The following is a 19,241-nucleotide window of genomic DNA, read 5'->3' as shown; positions in this document are numbered from 1 at the left end:
GTTTTTTGAATGAAATGAATGAATAAATGATTGAATGGCTTAATGAAGTGTATAATTGAATCAAACTTAGAAAAAAAAGCAAAGATTCAGATGCTCTAGATCAGGGTGTTTAAACTGCGGCTGCTCTTCATTGTTAAGTGATGAAATAAGTTTAGTGCATCATTATTTACAAAAAAAAGTTGCAGCGTGTCGTTACATCGTGAAAATTGTTCAGATTTATATGTGATGCTGACATAAAACATATATGTATAAATATGCTTATGTGTATACTTGGTCACAATTAAAACGTATGTCTCACTGTAGGTCGTGGTTAAAAATGTTTGAAAAATGCTGTTTTAAGATGAAAGGCATAGTAAAGTTTGACGCAGACGTGTGAGTGCTTTGCGGAAGAAGAGTGACTTTAAAGTTTTGCTAAAACAAAGGTGGAAAGAATAGCGAAATCAAGATAAAGCTTATCCAGAGGAAGAGGCCTCCATTTGGTTCTTCAGATGTTGAAGAGCCATTGGGAATTCTCTACCCTCCCAGTCTCCATCCTCCACACTAACAGGATTTAACCAAACTACACTTTAGAAAGAATAATCTGTCAGGAGTGGACAGTTTGGACAGGAATTGAGGAAATGAGGCAGAGGACTCTGCAGAAGAGGCAGCACAGGTAAGGAAGTCGTGGCCTTGACTGGTGACAACTGGTAGAGAAAAAAGTTTCTTGGCAAGACCGGGGCAGAATGAAGTGAAAAAGTGAGTGGGTGATGATGAAATGGAGTCCAAATAGTAAACAATTTCTTAGAACTGCTGTCTGAAGCAAAAAAAGCAAAAAACCTCAAGAGAAAAAGTAAGACAGTGGAGTTAGGAGGAGGTTTTTGTTAAGATAGGAAGGGAGAATCTTTGTGGTTAACTGGAGTCAGTGGAGAAGGCTTCTAGACATAGGCTAGAAATGAATATAAAGAAGACGTCAACATTCTCATCAGACAGTTCTCTTCTTTTAAAATATCTGAGGCGAGGGAAGGAATACTAATTGTAGATAATACAAACTTAAAGGTAAAAGGAGTTAATAGACGTTGCTTTCTATAAGTTGAAGACTGACCCAGAACAACAGTTTTAATCAACCATGTGACATTATCCTACTAATTTTGTGTTACCAACAAGAGACATTTTTTAAGCGTATAAAAACATTTTCTTTGCTGTATAGGAAGCATAGCCTTTATTCACTCTAAATTTGTCTAATACACTACTGTTGCTTGAGAAATTATATAACTTTGAGCATCCTCCATATTATGTGTAAGTTAGGAAGTTAGAAAGAAGATGAGTCTTGTATGAAAATCTTGGATTTCATATCCTTAAAGACCAGTCTTGTATGAGAATCTTGGATTTCATATCCTTAAAAACTACTAAAAATGAAGGTGGTAATGAAACAAGTTCAGAATGCTAGAAATGTAATTACAAAGAGTTAAAATATGTTCATGTAAATTGAACCTTTCTTTTTGGTTTGAGTTTATCTGCCATTCAGAGGAAATTCAGAGGTCAAGCATTTTAAATAATTGTAGTTTAAATAAAAAGCCATTGCTTAAGTTATTTATTTTGAAAAGGAAACTAAATAATGCCCCTTCATTGTTTATTAAAGGAAAGCTATGATAGTGTTGTGTATGTCAATGAACCCATGTGTACGTGAGTTTATGTAATTAAGAGAAAGTGAGAGCATGAGCATAAGCATTGTATGTTTGTGTTGTGTGTGTGTGTGTTTTTGTGTGTGTGTGTGTTTGTGTATTACGAAACTGTCTCTAGGCATGGTCAGGTACAAAGGTCCATCATTTAAGTCTCAGAACTAAATAAACATGTGAGGTTATGATTATTTTATTGAGCTTTCTTATTTTATGACCCACTAATGGCTCATGGATCAGTTATATTGATGAGCACTGGAAACCTGCAGCTTCAATGAGGTTTTTTATTTATTCATTTACTGTCTTTATTTTAAAGTGCCAAGAAGAAAATGCCCAGTTCCCAGTCGTATTTTTCATTTACAATAAATCATAGAAATACCATTTTTATTATAAAGAAGGAAATAAAATTTATGTTTAAGTGTATGTAACTGGCAATTTGTATGTAATTTTTTCTAATTAACTTTCAATTTCTTATGCAAATTGTTGAATTTCTGAGCTTGAGTAGATGACTTACCATCAACTTCAATATCAGGTGTATGTTTCTTTTTATTCATGTTAGGCTGAACTCGTTGGCAAAATTAACCCAGTTACGTGGTTTTAGCATTTGTGAGGAGAAAACGTAATGCAGTATGATTTTTAAAATTTGTTTTTGCATATACTGTAATTTACTCATGTCATATTTTATCGAGAATTCAGACAGCAGGAATTCCTTTCTGTGTAACCTTCTGTGGGAACTTAGGCAGCTTGTTCCCCAAAGAAAGAGGGCCTGGGAGGGGCTATGCATCCCATTTTAGTCTTCCCAAATTTGCCAACCTGATAAATCCCTTCACCTCCTCTAGGGCTAGGTAAATAAATGGTGGCATGAGGTCAGGAGACAGCTCCAGTTCCACAGAGAGAAACGTCAGGAGGAAGAGTAAGTACCCCCGCCAAAGTATTGATATTTCTAATATTCATTAGTGGATTTAGTTTGAAAACTACGCATAAAAGTTTTATTTAAGGAAGTGACTGATAATGCTTACTTATCTATTTCAAAATAAAATTAAAAACTTAGTATTCTGCTTAAGAATTAATGAGCCCCCCTCAATCTACTTGTTTTATCAACATCTGGTCGATTGTACTGATAGCCCCTTTACTAGAGTTTGTAGGATGAAATAGAAGCTTTTGCCAGTTCAGCTTCTAGTACTTTAAATATTTTTTTTAGATTATCCTAAAATTAAAAGGGAAACTATTTGACTTGATATGTGTATGTGTTCCCTGAGGAAATTTTTGGAAGGAAAATTTTGAAAGGATTCTTAAGTAAATTTTTTGAACCGTAGACTTTTAGTGCTAAAATATTTGTTGAAATCACAATAGGGAGAATGAGAAATACTATTGTCTATTGGAGCCTGTATATTTAGAATCAAATCCTTCAATCTCTTTATATGTATAGAGGTTGAAGAACAGGTAATTTCTAGGTGAGCAAATTTGGAAAAACATGTGCAGGAAGCAGAAGAGCAATGGATATTCAAGCAGGAGAAAAACACCTACTTTCTGAGTATGTAAATATTCGAATAGCATCTGTGTTCAAGTTAAATGAAACCAAAATCCAGGGCTCGTTATTATGCTAGATCTTGCATTTCTTTCTGTTACTATTTTACCACTATAAAAATTATTAAAAACAAGTTCTCATGATCTGTGAGCTTACATAAATATGTTTTGAAATTCAAGTGATTCTGGAGACAGAGGGATAAAAAGCTTTTAATGGAATTTATGGATGTGAGAGCTCTAAAAATACGTCTGCAGGCGTTCTAAAGTCCTGAAACTTTTTATCTGGATTCCAAAATCCAGATCTGGAACAGTGGATTTTTTAACCCATATTTTTCTTTCAGTGAAGACAGTGAAATTTATAGCAAAGCAAGAGCTTGATGTTAAGTCTGGAAACACAGGAGCTATGAGTCCGCTCTAAAAATTAAAGAAAGTGGATTATTAGACTCTGGAGTCCCCAAATGTGATGTGGTGACCTGAGCATGCATTTGGTATCAGATACATTTAGGTTAGAATCTTGGCTTTGTCAGAAGTATGTGTTCTCTATCAAGTTACTGTACCCTTCTGAGTCTCAGGATTCTCATTTATAAAGCTGGAGACAATAACACGTCACCATATGAAATCCGGTGAGGATTAAAGGAGAAAAGGGCCTCGCAAAATGCCTGGCACAGAAGTGGCCCTCAATATCTGTTAAGCACAGTATTCTCCTTTCCAATGCAACTCTCTTAAATTGTCCCTGCCCAAACTATAACCCTTATTAGGAGATCCAGCGGCCTCTTAGATGATATCTCCGAGCTTTGCTCATGAATGAAGGCTAATGATTGTTTTTCCTAGAGAAATACCAATGATTGCCCTTGAACAGTCAGCAGATTCACGCACCTGAAAAATGGGCTGCATTTGGTGGAAGTCAAACCTTTTATTTCTTACATATTTCCCTGATAATGCAATTTTCAAATGCAGATTGCCTATGATCAAGCGCTGTGTCTTTAGGAGAAGATAGTGCTTTGTTAGTGTCCTTCTGGGGAAATTGTTCCCCAGTTTTCTGATACTTTTAGTCTCCTCTTCCAGATATGCAATTCTTCTACAATAACCTGAAGATAGTATTTCAAGCGGTGTCTGAAATTCAGCAGTTTTCCCCTCCAAGAAAGCAAGGGGGAGAAACAGCATTTTGTGATGATTTAAGCATTTCTTTAAGGTCTTTAAAAATCTTCATTCTTTTTAGTTTTATAGTCTATGTGGAATGTCTAGATTTTCTTCTACTTTTGAGAAAAGAACATGTATGAATCCATCATTTGTTTATAGTTTTAGACTAATAATAACATATTTATCGACTGTGTTTTACAAATACCAGTCACTACAATAAGCAGTTCACACATACTAACATATTTACTCCTCAGTTATATATAGATATTATTCTATTTTTAGTAGAATAGAGTAGATATGGAATAGATAGGGAAATTGAGGCACAAAGAATTGAGGTACATTTTCCCAAGATCGCACTGCTAGTAAGCGGTGGAGTGACGATTTGACCTTTGGGAGACTCTCTTTGGAACCATACACTTGCTCACGGCACAGTAAATAATCAGAGATAAAGTCAGTCTAGAAAATAATACCAGGGCTCCATCATTAATGAGGTTCTGTCACTTGTTTTGAATGTTTTTTATTTTGTGTGTATGTGTGTATGGTTTGTAAAAGAAATAGCTATGCTGTGTATGACACTTATTTGTTGAATGAATATTTTGTTTATCAGAAACTGGATACCAAGAGGGTAGATGACAAATGTTCTGTATTTGTTTAACTACCATGGACGAAAAGAAGCATTTCACAATAAGCTGAAAAAAATTTATTTTTTCGATTCTTAATTTTTAGATGTTTTTGGTGTTTTTAGATAAGAGTTTTGTTTTTGGAAAAATCCTGTGCAATTTGAGAACAATGTAATTCTTATTGAATGCATGCTTAATAGCCTAATAAGTAACTTTTTGCTTATTTATTTGATATACAAGATAATTTTTAGTTTATTAATCTAAATAATATAAAAAATTATCAAGAATTGTTGATAACACAAAGCTTTGATAAGGTTAACTGGAAGGTATCTAATATGTGCAATAAAATTAAATCCAAATTTGGGAAAAAATAGTTTCCTCTTCTTTGAGCAGGACGCAGCATTGTGATTGTACATATGTGCAGCTACGATGGAGCCCCACATAGTCAATGTTGAAAGTGTCACAGAGAGCAAAGCCGGCAGCTCAGGCCAAATCCTGCAGCGCGCCCGCACTTCAATACGCAGCTACAGGTCTTCTGTCTGATCTTCAGTTTTACCTTGAAAATTAATTTTCGTCAGTGAAACCGAGAGTAAATGACAAAGGTAATATTTAAAATAAAACAAAATCCAGGTAGGGGTTAAAAAACCATCCACCATTATTAACTTCTTCATATCGAAGTGTGATATCTGAACAATATTTTATGTTATTTTTCCTGAACTTTGCTGGAAAATCTAGCTGAGGTAATTCATAGTGTGATCCACGTTACTACAAAGTGAGTAAAGGACTCGTGGTCTCTAATCCTAGTACCGACCTTGAGTGAATAACTTCATTTCTCTGAGTCTCACTTTCTTAGCAGAGGATGGAAGTGGGTTGTTGGTTTTCAAACAGTCCTCTGTGGAATCCTACAGATTGGGAGTGTTTTAATCTCCGTCACAGTTCTGACTTTGCATTTTATATGTTGGTTGCATGCTTGAAATTTGTTTAGGAAATACTTCCATAGGTAAAGATTTGAAAAGCTCCTGAACTAGATTACGTCTGGAATTCCTTCCACCTTTAACATTTTATGATCCATTTCTTCTTTCGTATTTCCTATACTAGAATCACATACACAAATTACCACTGCCTCACACTCTAGACTTCATAGAATATCGATCTGCCCATTTTTACCAGTCGCAATTCTACTTGTTTTTCAAGGTCCAACTCTGTGGCCATCTCTGTGATGAACAGACTTACTAAGCCAAGAGAAAACTCTTCTCCCTCGAAATTTTAATAGCAGTATGTTAGTATCGTTTGTGAGGTGGTTCCCTGTTCTTCATTCTATCCTGGTTATTGCTGATTTGAAGAGTTACCATCTCTAACTCCAGGAGAGGCTAGCAGGAGTAGGGGGATGAACAGAAGAGAACGGTGGACAATAGGGGTACTCCCTGGGGAGCACACGTTCCATTAAGAGGGGGCACAGCCTTAAGGAGTTTCCTGGAGACTGTCCCCAGGAAATTTACCATCAATATTACCAAATTCTATTTCAATAAAAATTGTGCATCTGAATTTTTTTGTGAAATTTTAATTTTTGAAAGCATCTAAAAACAAAAACCATATTACGCCAGAAGAACAAAAAATATGTGATGGCCACTTATGCACACCTCTGGACTGGACACACGTGCATCTTCATCTCCTAACATGAACACGATCTACTTACTTGCAGCTTTGTTCAGCAAAATCTAGTGAATCTTACTGGAAATGTTCAGATAGCTTTTTTATATAAGTTTGAATGGAATCATGATATTGATAAAGCTAGCACAAAACTTGACTGTCAAGAGCAATGTGACAATGTCCTTAAGATGATCAAATTGTAAGTAGGTCACCTTCAATGGTGAAATCTTTCCGTCTTAACCTCAGTATCCCCTACTTGACGCTTTGCAGCATAATATAAACACTTTCTAGAACAAGAAGGAGGTTAAGGAACATTTCATAGTCCTGCAACAGTTCTGTAAGAGGCGGACAGATTAGCCAGTTGCCTAGAAAATATCGAGTCTTATCTGGAAATTTGGGAGAGTTTTAATGTGTTAATCTTGAAAGAGATAATTTGTATTAGAGCCTGTCTTTTGTTTTGGTTGCTTTGCCTGAGCACCGTTGGCACTCACTGGAATATACTAGAATACTGACAAGTGCTTATTCTTTTAAATATTGCTCTGCTGGTGATCACGCTTTCGTATTCTCATCAAAATCATGTTTGAATTTTAAACTATGCAAACAAAATTTGAAGCACTCATATTTTAATTTTCTATGTGACAGAGATAGTGTTTATAATAGTTTCACACCATCATTTTATTATTATTTCCTATTTGAAGTAATTCTCAATTAAATTTTCTTATTCTACTTAAAATTTTCATCTAATTCCTTATTCTATCTATGATTAAATAACAGAGTATTCAGTAATGACTGGGCGTTCAGGATAGACGATTAAGCATTTCTGAATTCTGTGACATTAACTGAACACGCACAGGCTTCATAAAATAAAGTTTGAAATGATGTGTTCATGATAAAATGATAGCTTTGCAATTATGAGAAAATCACCAATTGTTTATCAGGACACATTTTACTAAAATCAAATATAAAATTAATCATATTCATAAAAATAGTGTGCTAGTTTATTAAATTATTTATTCGTTTGTTTCAAATAGATCAGTAAAAATTGTCCTAATTTTATCATAGAACGAGGATTAAGAGAAGTTCCCTTTCTCTTTCCAGCACAAATGTAATTCTTTAAGTGATTTTCATGGTTTAGAGGACTCTGCACCTCTCAGCACCGTTCCTTTTTAGCAGTCCTATTAACAAAGTAGGCAGAGATGTTCTCTTGTTAAAAAAGAGCGATCCCCCTATTCTGCCCGGGACGTGCCCGCCCGCACGCGGCCCCTCCCTCACAGCCTTCTCAGATCTGCCATTTCTTCCTCAGCCTTTGTTACACTGCCCCCTGCATCTCACCAAGCGACCTCACAGTCTATTGCTCAGGTTACTTATCTTTTTTCCCCCCTAAAAAGTATACAGTCTGTGCAGCATTTCATTGAAGTTCAATATCATTGATCTAAAGCTGGGCTTATTCAGTGATAAGTTTACTCTCTTTAAAACCAAGGAAAATGGTAATATTTAAATAGAAAGTAGATAATATTTTTAAAACTAAACATATACCCATTATTTCCCTTGAAAATTTATCATACTAGCATCCATTGCAGGATTAAACAGACTAAGATCTTAATAAGTATTATTAATTATAGTTCTCCAGAACTGTTATCTTTGCGTTAATATACTTAGTCAATAATAATTAACAACATTGATGAAAAGAATAACTAACCTCTTAGTGTGATTTTCTATACAGATGACACTTTGATATGAAATGCCTCATTGGATTATCACAACCCTATTATTATTGTTCTTGTTATTACAGATATTATTAAAGATTCAAAAATAAAATTAAGAAACTCAAGTTAAGGAAGCTAAGTGGATGGCTGCTTTTCAGAATGTAAATTTTTGCTGGTTTAATGAAATGAAATTTTGGCAAAATTGGCAGTATTTTCTCCTTTGACCCAATATACCATTAAGAGAAAGTAATCTCAAGTAAATATGATTTTTTCTCAGCATTTCTCCAAATAGAAATTATTAGAAACAAATCAAATGATTAAACAGGAAAATGGTTGAGTACATCATTGTGTGTCTTCACGATGAGCATTCAGCATCCATTACAAGTCATGTTTTTTAATAACATGGAAAAATGCTCGCAGGTTAATGATAAGTGAAAAAAGCAGGATATACAAATATATAATGCATGTGCTTGTGATTATGGGAACGTCTCTGAGTCCTGAGCCTGGGTACTCCAAGGCACAAAGCTAGTACCCAGCTCGGCATTCTCTGGAGTTCTCTTGGTCCACCTTTTTGCCTGGCTGCTCCCCCTTCAGGTTCCAAATTAAATGTTGCTTTCTCAGGAAAGCATTTGCTAATCCTCAGGGTCACCTCAGACCACGTGATGTCCCCTAGTTACACATTATCGTAACACTGTAATTTTCCTTTATTGTACTTATTATGATTATCATTAATCATCTTATAATATCTTTTGAATGTCTGTCTCCTCAATAGCTTATAAGTGTCATTTGAGTAGTCACTGTGTCAGCCCCTTTGCTCATTGCCTGTCACAGAGCTCAGGACATAGAGTGAACTCAGTAAACATTTGTTGAAGAAATGAATGAATAAATGAATGCAAGGGACTGCGCTGAGAACTCTTCGTGGAATCTCATTGAGACCCCAGAAAAAACTTATGAAGTAGGGACTATATTTATCACATTTTGTGATTAAGGAAACTCAATCTTAGAGAAAATTGTCTAAAGTTATATACCAAGTAAGTGGACAGGTTGAATTTAGACTGATGTCACAGAAGTAGTTCCCAGGCTCTTAGCCACCAATTGTGTAAGTGGTTGCACTGACTGTAACCAATGAGACAACTATATTTTGTTGAACTACGTCAAATGGTCATATTTGTGTCAACTATGGTAATGTATCAGCAACCTCATATTAATTTATTAATAATAATGAATTTATAAACATGTTAAATTCTAAAGAATATATATAAAAATGAAAACAGTGGTAGAATTACAGTTTTCTAGTTTTGGCATACAATTCTATATTCCTCAAATTTTCTACACCAAGTATTTATCATTTTCTGTATAAAGGAAGACAGTTATTAAAATATATTCACCTCAAAATGATGGAGCTTAATCTCACGTCCAAATCTTTTCACACCAAATCCCAAAGAGTTTTCACTGAATAAATAGACTTTGTGAAAGAGAAAAATCAGAGTTTTACGTATTGCAAAGTTAATAATTGTCTTGTGAATTAGCATACATTTAGCAATTGATTGAATTTTCTGGATGATTTAATCCAAAACCAATCTTTAAAATAAGTTTTTAAAATTTTCAATTGAAAATTCTATGTAAAATCTAAGACTGCAGAACAGGAAGCTGCATAGGTCTGTAGCATAGAGACTCTTCATTCAAGTTTTGAGCTGGTTGAATATATTTCTTTCTATATAGGCCTTTCATTCTTTCTGATATTTTCTATCACAGACACTGATAGCAATCACTTTTATAGCATCCAGTTTTAAGTGTTATTACAAGCATTAGTATTTAAGATAAACTTGGCCTTCAAAGTTAATTTTGTTCCTGAAACTCACCAAGGTAACCTAATTTAAAATTTATCTCTACAGTTTTCATCATATTTCTTCTTCTGACTTCTCTTCCTATGATTGCTGCTTTGTCTCTGATCTTGATGTAGGTACAAATGAGCAAGGACTCTGAATAACAACCGATTCAGACCACCCTGGTTTGCTGGATATTTTTAATAGGACAAGCATAAGTCTCTTGGGATACAGAATTTGATAAGCATAGAGTTGAGTCATTCTGCCTATACACAGATTCTGAAGGTTGTCACAGCTTCTGGGCTCCCTGTAGGTCTGCTCCAGCAACCCCTTTGGATGTGGATCCAAAGCTCCAGATATGAACCCTAAGTGATTATACACGTTCTATTTTTATTCATGGCTTATTGCCAATCTTATGAATGAATGAATGAATGGATGAGTGGACAGCCCCTACCTTAAGTGTATTCTTAATTTCCAGCTTGACTATCGCAGTGGACTTCTTGCCTCTGACCTTACGAATAAGTCTGACTATCCTTCCTTTTGAGATAGTTCCTAGGACCAGCCTCTGCCCAATTATTTCCCCTTAAATCCACCACACATCTTAAGTGTAACTTTCATTTTCCCTCTTTCACAGACCCCAACATGCTCTCTCCCTGAACCTTGACAGTGCATTTTATTATATTTTAATAGCAAGATTTGAATAACCTGATTGGCCATCTTTTTTTCCTTCATTGACTACATGCATGTTGAACTTGTGTTATGTGCAGACAAGTGAGAGGGAAGACAAAATACATGAAAACAATAGTCCTTACCTAACAGTATTTTATACTTTAGATAAATTGGTAATAATTTACTATGGTTCATTTGCAGAAATCAATTCCAGTTCATCCCTACCTTTGGAGATGGAACCTGGTCAAAGTCAAGCAAACAACAAACAGAAGTTTAAAAACTTTTTCTAGGCCTAAAATTTTAAATTTGATTTTGAAAATTGACTCTGCAAAAGTGAATTCAAAAACCGAGTAATTTTTTAAATCCCGCTGAACATCTCAACAATTTAAAAAATGGTAAAACTTAGTAACCCAGTTGTGTGTTTACTCACTCTTTTCTGAATGATATAAATCCTTTAAAACTCATTTTTACAATCTTTCGTTTCCTTCATGATAATGTTTACCTTAGGATAGACTCCCTTTGCCAACTCACACATAGGTTGTTCTTTTGCGTGTAATTGCATGTGTGAATCAGCCATTCTTTTTTTTCTTCTTCTTCTTTATTTTATTATATTATTAAAATTTATAGCTTCCCCTTGGCTCTGGGACCTGCCGTAGTTAAGACTTCCAAGATAGATATATACCTGATCTTTTTTATTTGTCATTTGATTTGTACACTTATTATATCACTTATTTTCTGGCTGCCCATCATTCTTGGAAATAAATCTGAAATTTTCTGCTTAGCTCTCTCTAAACCCTCTGTAATATAGTCCCACTCTGAAGGTCCAATCAGATTTCCCACACATCCTTTCAAACATCCATTATTTGCTCTCTTTTTATCCTAAAGTCTTATTTCTTTTGTCCACCAGTCAAAATCTGCTCATTCCATAAAGCCCAGCGTAGACCTAATACCAGGATTACTCTCCTCTTCAGTTATGAATTTTCCTCTCAATTTCAGAAGTAACTAGAGTTAGAATAATTTCATTTCTCACTTACTCACACTAATCATCCTTATCAGTTTTTCTCTCCACAAAGAGGTTAAGAGTCCTCGAGAGCAGAAACCATGATTTATATTTTCATGTCCTCAGACTCTAGCACAGTGCTCTTCCTCACTGAGGGACAGCCAATAGGGAGTTTAGAAATTGTGTCTATTCTATGCAATCTGACCAAAGTAAACATTTGGACATTTTGAACAATTAGCTTAGAGTCGTGCAATCTTAGAACTTTCAAGCATTAGGGATCTTAGAGATTAATATACCAAATTCTTCATTTTACAAATGAGGAAACAGATTTAAGTGGGGTCAGTATGGATCAGCCATCCTTAATAGCCTTTATCTCAGTGTCTTTGATATCCTTTCTCATTGCCTTTCCTCAAACTTTAAGTGGAATATATGTGTCATGGTTTTTTTCTATTAAAAAATGTTAAAAGACACTGCTTCATCCATGCTTTGGTCAAGAAAGCAGAAACCACTTTAAGAATGTGGAGTAGGAAAGGATTTAACTCAAGAAACAAAGTGCTCACAAAACCATTGCAAGGCCTGGAGAAACAAAATTCAGGAAAGAACGGTGTTAGCTTTCAGATTCGCCCCTAACTTTAGAGAGTCAGGGAGCTGCCAGCACTGATCAAACTGCCTCCAACATTGAGGTGGCTGAGTTCCAGGAAAACAGCAGAGGCCACTCTAGAAACTCCTGTACGGTGAAGCCCAAGCGTTTATTCACGGGCTACTGCTGCAGGAGCAATAAAGCTTCTGCTTCTCTTCTGCCTTCTAAACGTTATGCGAGTGCTCCTAAATAGCAGAATCTGAACTGAAAAAAGAAACTTATTCTTATATTTACATCTTAGTTCTTTATCCCCATAGTTCCGTGCTTTTCCATTTAAGGGCAGATGTTCCTCCACACCTCAATAGCTCACGAATGATCAATCTGATGTAACACTGAACAATAATTGATGTTTATAATAATAGAATTGTTGGTGCTGGAAGGGCCTAGAGCTAAACTAAACCCATCTTCTCATTTAAGTGATCGAAGTCCCCTAGCAATGGAGTTGGAAGGCCAACTTTTTAAAACCTCCCTCCATGGCTAGAGATGGAGTGTTTTCCTGTTATACTTGTCCCTGAACCAGCCATTGCTCTATGATTACAGTCAATTTAATTTTATAACCTCCTGATTTAATGACATAAATACTTCTATGCCTAATTATTTAGTGCTAAGACCACATTTGAGTTTGATAAGACACTTCAAAAAATTTTACTAGATCTTTATAACATAGGTACAAATGAAAAGGGAGTTAAGATTTCTCTTTGCAGTTCCAAGATCGAATCACCATTTTATCTGATGACTTACAAACGGGAAAGTTGACCAATAAATCTATTTAATCAGATCTCTCAAAATTGTGAATGATCCTCCTGGTAGCCAGATATTATAAGTATATCGTGGCCACTTCTCATTTTTACTTGTTGTTCTGGATGGAACTTGCTGTGGTACTGGGGTTTTCTTGAGCATAAACCATTCCAAAATCACACTGTTATTATAGGTTGCTTTGTCCTCAGGCTCTCTAGTATTCCTCTTGGGCTATTGGTCTTTCAACATGCAGTTAGGGGATTAAAGTAAATCACTTAATCCATGCAGCATGTCACTCAATAGTATACTTTTGGAAATTGTTTGCACAGGAGCACCAGTGAAAGCAGCCAGTCTGAGATATTGACACTATAGAAAAAACTGACAGCTTACTCCTTGTATTGATTCTACTCTTCTCTACAAATATAGACTCCGTTCCCTACAGCAGCCTTGTAAGTGGTGGCTGCTGAGGTTTCTAAATTGCTTTGTAAATTATTTATTACTTGGACACCTTGTAAAGACCTCTTTTCTTCTTGTCCGACTTGCTTATGCTTTCGAAGGTCTCATATAGATTGAAAGGTCTCAATGTGTGTGCTGACCACAAGCTTCTTACAGAACTCCTTTCCTTCCTATTTTATATTGCAAATCAGATTTGTCCTACCCATATTATGATTATGCCTTCGTCATTCTTATTTCTGATATGTTGCCTAAGAAATATCATAAATGCTGATATACATATGTTGAAGACAGAGCCCTAGACAAGCTGGAAATTTGGAGGCCAGCACTGGCAATTAATTAGCGCATTTTCAGACTAAGAAGTTCAAAGTATTTGAAGAACTTTTATTTAGTGATGGAGGGAACAGTTTCTACTAAGAAAAATTGTTTTCCAGAGCAGATGCATGTATATAATTCACTTGCACTGATGTTGTAGTGTCACTGTTCTGAAAAAAGATGGCAAATGCTTGCTTTCTTTTCTGGACTATTCTCTTCTCTCTTATATTTTCTTTTTTGACTTTGTGAACCGTAAGAATTTTTAATATTTATAATTTGGATAATATAAATATACTTCTGTGTCTAGTAAACTGAGCAATTTAAAGATTGTGACTGCCTACTTTTAGTTGACTGAAACAACACACACATATAGAAATATCAACAGAAAGAGGTCTGTGCTTTGTAATATGAGTTTCTCCCTCCCCCTGGCTTGCTACATTGGTAGGCTCAGGACCAGCCAGCATACACTTTGTGAATTAGGGCTGGAGTTTTTATAGCACCCCTTATAGTTTGGGAAGCCAAGAAGCTACTCTTCTCATCCATTCCTTGAAATTCATTTGATTATGTTTGAAGAGTGTGGACTTTTCAATCCTATCTCTGCCATTTTTGAGCTCGATGACTTGAGGACAGTAACTTAGTCCTTGTAAATAACAGTTTCTTCTACCTTAAAATGAAACAATAATAATAATAATAGTCATACTATCTCCCCAAAGGGTTATTGGAAGAATAAATGTCATAATACAGAGTCTCAGCACAAGCAGCTATTAGATATCTGTAATGGTTATGATGTTACTGATATATAATTTTTGCTAAAGGATTTAATTTTATGATTATATTTTTGTGTAATACCAATAGACAGATGTCGAGAATAAAGAAAAAATGTAGTTAATGATTGTACATTAAAATCATAGCATCTTGTAGGCATTTCTTTCTAATTACAGAAATTGGAGGAGCATGGAAACATACTTCTAAGGTCACTGTAATTCCCAATGAAATGGGGACTGCAAGTCTGTTAGAAGACAAAAGTTTAGCTCCATTATGAATATGTATAAGCAGAGGAAGACAGCTGTTTCCAGACAGACTGCCGTGGGCAAGAGATGGCACAGGAAGAGCAACGCTGGAAACCCGCGAGCAGCTCTAGACAGTGAGGCCTTTACAGCCATGTGCTTCCAGCTTGTTTCAGCTCCGGCAAGGTCTGCTCCAGTACGGGGCTGGTTTTCTTGTTCACTGCTTTGTGCCGACATCTATTGTTGTGACCTGGTTTCGTTCTCTCCCTGCATGCTGAGGGCGAGCGTCTTGAAAACGACTTTTCTGTATCTATTTTCATACTCTACTTGTGGCTTGGAATGCTTGTTTCTTAACATTATTCCACTGTTTCAAGGCCTAGCTGAAGGGCCACCTCCCCTACAATCTATCCCTCTTGTTCCCATCTACTTGTTTCTTCCCTTTCTAAATTCCTTCAGCATTGATAACAGGGATCACCCTAACTAGGTCTGAGATTAGATACCATCGTATCTGGTTAAATAATTGTCTCCTGTGAAACTGTCTACCCAGCTAGAAGCGTGTCAGGTGGGGAAGTTCCTTACTACTTCAGTACCTACTTCACTTGCCACTTAGTGAAAGATTGAAAGGAGAACCCAAAAGCTGGTTAAAACAGAGAGTGTTTTCAGATAAAATGCACATCCTGGCACTAAATTTGAGCTTTATAGTTACCCTCTACATTTGTGCAGCATTTTACATATATATCCCACTCTCACCTAATAATACTTGACTTTACCATACGATTTCATAGATTACATAAAGCTTTCATGTAATTTGTTTCATTTATTCCTCACAGTAATCTTATGAGATGAGTCTTGTCCACATTTTGTACAGAAGAACCAAAGCCTACAAGAGTTTACGTGATTTGTCCTGAATCACACTGAAGTCTGTTACTTTCTGTCAGTCCCAGCTGACCTACAGTGGCGCTTCTCATCATCCCAGGACCCACATGAGGAAGGCCAGAAAGACATTTTTATCTTTGATTTATAAGCAATGAGGCCGATTTCTCTTGAGAAAAAGTGGAAGAAGAACCACCCATCCTAAGCACTCTCTGTCTGTTCCCTTTTGGAGGCAGGAAGTGGGGGCGGTTCTCTGAACAAGATTGGTTTGTCACACAAAAACAGGTGACAGCCTTGAGATTTACCATCTGCAAGAGATGCGTGAGGGAACAGAGTTGGAATGTGATTAAAAAATATATATGTGTATATATATATGTACTCATACATAACATACATTCAGATATATATACAAGTCATAAAATATTAAAATATGTGTGAAAACATATATTTGTCTCTATTTATATTTTAAGAGATAAACTGAGGCATATTAAAAATTTTAAGAGTTTATTTAAACAAAAAAATTCCAATGAGCACCAAAACAGAAGTGGTTGGGAGCTGTCTGCTGGACAAGAGCTAGAGGAAAGACATATAGAGAAGGTGCAGAAGCAAATAAAAGAAGTTATTTGATTGGCTATAGCTTAAAGCCTCGTTGGCTGATTGTGGTTGATTGTCCTTAGGTTTCGATTTATTCACCTTGAGGCATTGACAGGCTTAGGTTTTGATTTGCTTACGTTGGCCACCAAAGCAATAGAGCCACTTCAGTCAAACGGCCTCCTTGTTTAATTAATTTAACAATATAATTTGGGATAAAAGGAGAAATCTCACCACTGGAATGGACCAGACATATTAAAAATTTTTAGAGGAGAAAGCAATGTAATATCTGGAGGGGAAGGAGCTATTAGACTGAGCTGGAACAGGTAGACCTTGTTTCAAGTCCTAGGAAGAAAATGGGGATGATGGGACATGGGCTTCTCCATCCTAAGGAGTTCCTACAAAAAGTCTTCCTTCTTTCTCACAAACTGAGTTATTGAGGCAAACGTTATATAAGTAGCTTTGAAAAATATTTGTACCTAATGAGTATTTCCCACAAAAGCATAAGAGATTGTCCATTCTGGTTTATCTTTATAAGCACTGGGTATTGTAATTTAGAAGAAAATGCTAATTTGAAATGTAAAAAAAATAGTTACTCTATAATTTTCAGTTTAGGGTGAATGTTTTCTATATATTTGTCTAGCAATTGTTCTGTTTTTCAAAATTGTGTGTATTCTTAACTTTTCATTTTATCTATTTTAACTGCTTTGTTTTTTAAATTAACTTCTATAAGCCTTATAGTGTTTTTCACCTGTTTAAACAACAATTTCGTAAGCATATATAATTTCCACTGATATTGATAAAAATTAGAAAATTTCTTGGCTGTAGATACTAATTTCATTAGGCCTGATTATGTTTTTATTGTGATTCATTTCCAAAAGAAATATTTGCAAATTTGTTTCAAGTAATTGGGGGTACATTCTTTTTTATTTTCTCTATTGCTGCATTTCCCACTCCAAGCAAATTTGCAGATAGACATCAATGCCAAATAATAGAATCCACCCTCACTATGTTAATATTTTTCAAATGCAAGGTCTCTGAACAGCATTGTATTGGTATTTTATTAATACTATATATTAGGAATGCTAACTAAATGACTTAAACTTTAAATTCATTCAAGAAAATTCATTGTCTATATTTTGTTGAAAAAAATTGGGGAAAAATCTGAGTTGTACGAAACCTTGAATCTTCCTACCAAAAACAGAGAGTGTAATGAGATTATGATGTACTCAATAAACTAACAGACAGCATAAAATAGATGACACAATAAAGTCAGACAAAGTGGTTTTGCAGGGAGTGAAAGAAAAACACTCCTTCTCCTGTCCAACACACTCACACACACACACACACACACACACACACTGCTGACAATGTAGAAGGAGGCTAAGGAAAACTCATATGGTAGATAAGTGAAAATTTAAGTCATTTTTATTACCTAAAATAATGAGATGAACATTAATAAGGTCTTTTATTATAGTTGCATAAATTGGGTTTTAATTTGTGACCGTTGAGAATACTGCTACTGACTAGAGATTAAATTTGTTTTTATTGAGTGTAATAAATAAAGATTGCACGTTAAAATATTATGAATCATGCATTTAGAAACAATTTTATCAAGTGCAGGTACTGTGACTTATTAATCCTTGAAATTATTGCCTAGGTTAGTGCCTAGAACATAGAAAATGGTCATTAATTTGTTTGAATGAATGAATGGTGGTAAAATGTAATGTTTGAAAGGGTTAAATTTTAGATAATGTCATTAATTCCGCATTTGTATAAATAAACATGCGCTGAAAAAGAAAATCGTAGAAAAGTATATTTCAGTTTAACAATAAACATCTACTTTAAAAGGTGACAATCGAAATTTTTATTTAAGTTGGTTATGAATTATGGCCTGCAAGCAAGGTAATGTTTTTGGTAATAAGGAAACTACATCATTTCGTGAAATTTGGGCTCCATAAATGAGTAATTATGATACAGGAGTAAGTTAGTGTATGTTATCAAATACAAATTGAAGACAGAATGAGATGAATATCATAAAGAAGAAAAAAGGCATTATTTTGGAAAAAAGTGAATTTATGCTCGTTCGGTTTGTACTTTTGCAGCTGACTCACAGATTATATTTTTAAGATTTAAAGATGAAACAGTGCCCCCCTACTCCTCTCGTCTTTCCCCTTCCTTGAAATCACGAACAATAGTATTTCCTATCACACAAAGTCATACAGAAAACTTTAATATAATCGTAAGATCTCTGAAATCTCCATTTGTAATATCCCCATGTAGCGGCATTCACTGTTATGATTTTATTAACGTTGTTAATGATGGGAGGTTATTCAAGGTACTAACCTGTAACACTGCTATAGGCTTCAGAATTCACTATACTCAGCAGCTGGCAGGTTCTTGCTATTTGAGTCTCTGCCTGAGCATGATGTCAAAGTTGGAACTTGTATAAAGCAGGTACAATAACTGACATAGAGACAGAACACTTTATATTTTTTATAGTGAAATATTTAATGTATACAAACATACTATATATGTGCATTATAAAGAATAATCCTAAAATAGGCACAGTATATCCACCTCCCTACCTAAGAAAAAGAACATTATCAATATTTTTATATTTTTCTCTTTGCCGCTTTTATTTATCAATTGCATATTCCCTCTCTCCTCAATAAAGCCTTTGAGTTTTGTAAATTGCTGTATTTATACTTATAAGGACGTACTATTAATAATTTATGATTGAAAGACATATGAAATAGCTGTGGGAGAAAGAATATAATATCAAAACTAACATATAAAATGTGTTACTTCTTCAAAAGTAATTTTATGTT

The 19,241-nt window shown here is 35.0% G+C and overlaps 1 protein-coding gene across 2 annotated transcripts in view; it reads left to right on the top strand.

Moving 5' to 3' along the window:
* The window catches only part of HNF4G (hepatocyte nuclear factor 4 gamma), a 115,937-nt gene that overhangs the window by 46,863 nt on the left and 49,833 nt on the right, over positions 1-19,241 (top strand). The gene's annotated exons all lie outside the window — the stretch shown is intronic.

Source organism: Equus caballus, chromosome 9, assembly GCF_041296265.1.
Source record: "Equus caballus isolate H_3958 breed thoroughbred chromosome 9, TB-T2T, whole genome shotgun sequence".
Classification (NCBI taxonomy): domain Eukaryota; kingdom Metazoa; phylum Chordata; class Mammalia; order Perissodactyla; family Equidae; genus Equus; species Equus caballus.
Note: the sequence above shows the minus strand (reverse complement) of the source record. Positions and strands in the feature narration are given on the sequence as shown.